Source organism: Haplochromis burtoni, unplaced genomic scaffold (genome assembly GCF_018398535.1).
Source record: "Haplochromis burtoni strain Fernald_Lab_line unplaced genomic scaffold, NCSU_Asbu1 Contig_643, whole genome shotgun sequence".
Taxonomy (NCBI): Eukaryota; Metazoa; Chordata; class Actinopteri; order Cichliformes; family Cichlidae; genus Haplochromis; species Haplochromis burtoni.
Window position 1 is genome coordinate 89,581 of NW_024583004.1, and position 3,663 is coordinate 93,243.

At 37.5% G+C, this 3,663-nt stretch overlaps 1 non-coding gene across 1 annotated transcript; it reads left to right on the forward strand.

Moving 5' to 3' along the window:
* The first annotated feature begins 3,109 nt into the window (after positions 1-3,109).
* Positions 3,110-3,203, forward strand: trnai-uau. Its single transcript has 2 exons — positions 3,110-3,147; positions 3,168-3,203. It is a non-coding gene; the product is annotated as a tRNA-Ile (tRNA).
* The last annotated feature ends 460 nt before the right edge of the window (positions 3,204-3,663 follow it).

Genomic DNA, 3,663 nt, shown 5'->3' on the forward strand with positions numbered 1-3,663 from the left:
CCTGAGGGGGGTGCAGGCAGGGATGAGGAGCAGAGAGAGGTGGTCAGGTTGTTCTAGGTGGGGGAGGGATGTAGGCCTCTAGGCCTGCTTGATTTTAATGTACACACGGTCCAGTGTCCTGCCTCCCCCGGTAGGATACTTATCATGTTGGTGGAATTTTGGGGAATACAGACTTCATACTTGCCTTATTAAAATCCCTGAGCTGTGTGGTTTTACTTTGCCTACTGCTTCCATGGCTTAGTTGCTGTTGTTCCTAATTGCTTCCACTTTGTTATAATATGACTAACAGCTGACTGTGGAATATGTAGTAGTGAGGAAATTTCACAGTTGGACTTGTTGCATAGGTGGCATCCTATCACAGTGGAGTTTTCTGAGTTCCTGAAAGCGATCTATCTTTCACAAAGGTTTGTAGAAGCAGTCTGCATGCCTAGGTGCTTGATTTTATACACCTGTGGCAGGAAGTGATTGGAACACATGAATTCAATGATTTGAAGGGCTGATGCTTTTGGCAATATAGTATACTTTGCTCAACTTCAGCATCAGTTTCTCACAAAGCAAAGCAGTGCAGGCAATCACTGTACTACCGGTCACTCTGCTCCCTTTGAGCAGAGAGTTTCATCAACCACAAACCTAATGCTATGCCTAACAAGAGCACTCTTCTTCTGTTCTCATGTTCTCTCCTTGCTGCACTATCATGCATCCTTACAGCTCTTCCTCTGTCATCGGCAGACTATGTCCCTGCTTAAAACTTATCTGATTGGGCTCCTCTATGCTGCAACTTTTCTACACTCGGGCTCTACAAAATAGTTTTCAGTACTCATACAATAACACTTATTGACAATACTAATTGACAAAAAAACCCCATAAATAATACTGCAAACCCTTAATGAGAAATGCTCTCTCTGATTTCCACAGGTGATATTAGAGGTGATATTTAAATTTGATGTAATCGTGTGTGTATGTGTGTCTGCCATTGTTAGACGACATATTTCTCATTTATCAAAATTACCATGTTGTGGCAAACATGGTTTTCATTGTAAAAAAGAGGAAGGCAGATTCAAAATATTGAAACTGTTTCGTTCCTCTTCTATCATTGCTTCTGCATTCTGCATGAGTGTATTTGGGGAGGATTTGAACCGGCAATGAACTGGTCAAATACTCTAAAACTCTCTAAAACTTAAAAATAAGCGTATTTGAAAAACACATATACAGAAAAACCGAACTTAAATGGAAGTAAAAATTGTTTAAAATTTGTTAAAGAATTTAATTTGATGAATGTGAACAGAGCTAGCTGTGCACTACATCACTGACATCAACACTGTTTTTCAGACAATTTTTCAGACATCTGATTAAAATATTGTGGTTACAGTATTAAAGACTGAGCTGAGGTCAAGGAGAAATGGTAAATGGCCTGTATTTGTATAGCGCTTTACTAGTCCCTCCCAACTCGCCACGATCGCCCCACAATTAAAATAGAGAGCAGCTGAGTGAACAGCAAATCATTTTAGAGCTTGACCAGAGCTGTGTCAATGTATTATAGGAGCAGAAATAAATTCATGAAATAAATCAGCTAGGTGGCCAAAGTATTTTCTAAAATCTTGGCAAAAATGGCAGCTTGGAGGTTGGTTTAAAATACTATGGTTCTTTAGTACTTCTGTTATTAGCGTCTTTAGCAGAGGATAGATTTGACCATCCTTTATGAAAGGAAAAGTGCTAACTCAGAGTGAGCCACAAGATCTGATTGTTTATGAAATAATCAATCAATTTAACTGACAAGCAGTGATCATGCTAATAGTTAATTAATGTTATTTTAATTAATTTAATATAATTAATGCTAATTAACAGTGCATTTACAATTTAATGTCATGACATGTTATTTTTTGAACCTTTAATGACAGGTTAAGTTAAACCCTCAGGTGAACTGAACTGTGCTTGTTTGATAAAATCTGCTCCTTTTGAAGTTTTAACCTTGTGAAAGATTATGAGTTATAGTATAATGATCATAGTTAATTTTAAAAATAAACCTCAAACATGCACTATGACAAATGTCAGAACCTTTTTGTGGTCTTTAGAGATAGAAAACTTTACATTCCAGGTCTCCAAAAACCCTGTTTCAAAACAAATGAAAAGCTGAAAGGTGTGGGTTTTTTTGTGTTAACTAATTACTGTGGAAAGCAACAATCACGGTGATATATGGGTGATTAAAATGTGTTCAGAATTTGCAAATTGAGAATATATCTTATAAGTCATAGCACACTACTCTCCCCCAATTAGCTGCCTAAATAACTTAAAATTAGTCGTACTGATATCGGCAATACTGGCCCTATATTTACTTGATATTGGATTGATACCAAAATTTGTAGTGTGCCACAGCACAGCTGTGAATGTGGGAAAGTGTGAAATGTCCAGGCAAGTATATACATGTTAAATGACAAGATATATGTGTTTAGATAGCGTCAATTAACACACAACTTAAGGTTTTTTATTTCGATATGATAATTCTTCATAATTAAACAATAAGAACAAATAGTCTGATGACCTGTAGTCATTATGAAACGACCAACAAAACATTATGAAGAATTTGAAATACAGTAACACATTAAGGTTTTGAACAAAGTATCAGTATCGGACCAGTGTCGTTGACACCACCCTGAATTTTACTTGGTAACGGATCGGAAAGGAAATCAGTGGTGTTGCACATCACTTGTCAGCGCCAAAATTCAGCCAGTTCTTCTTCTTCGTGCCACGCAAGTACTTCCGGGTCACTTCATACAGCCATATCATTGACCCAACAGTTACGCGATATAAAGCAGCTTTAGACACGTTAGTTTGTTAGGCACTAAGACCTTCAGATGACATGTTATTTAGCCATAAGTTAAAATGTACTTGAATCACGACGCTCCTGTCATTACCGCTGTTAAACACGTCTTAGCAGCTTTTCTCAACATAAGTCAGTAAATGCACCGATGGTCGTCATCGCGTTTAAACAAACATTATTCTCTCGATATATTCAATCACAATATCAAAGGTGTAAAATCAGTAAACATCAGTGACATGACGCCACATCTGTTTCAGGGTTATAAGCTCAACTGCAGGCTTAATGCAGTGAGCTCCAGTGGCGCAATCGGTTAGCGCGCGGTACTTATATGACAGTACACTGTAGAGCAATGCCGAGGTTGTGAGTTCGAGCCTCACCTGGAGCAGCCTTTTGATAGTACGCCCTGAAGTTACCGGTGTTTAATCTTTTTTTGTAAATCGACCTCTGACAGCTTGTCACCCGCATCACAGGGTGATTGATAGACTTATTAAAAATTCACTGCAAACAAATTATTGTCGACGCTCAAAGTTTGTACGCTGGCTCCATTTAAACTAAAGATAATACAAATTTAAATATGACAAGCCTACTTTTTAATCCAATTAGTTTTAATTATTAATTATTTAATTATTAGTTCTAATTATCTAACTTACAGTTTTAAATTTGAATGCAGGACTACGTAGTTATTAGACACTTAAGCGACACTTGCGCTTCAACGCCAGCAGGAGGCAGCAACTCTCCATCTCTGCACCTTCTCACTCTGACAGGGAAGTGAAATGTTGAATTCGTATTCCCCCGTCTTGCACGATGTGATATTTTATATGATATTTTAGAAAATATAAAAACTT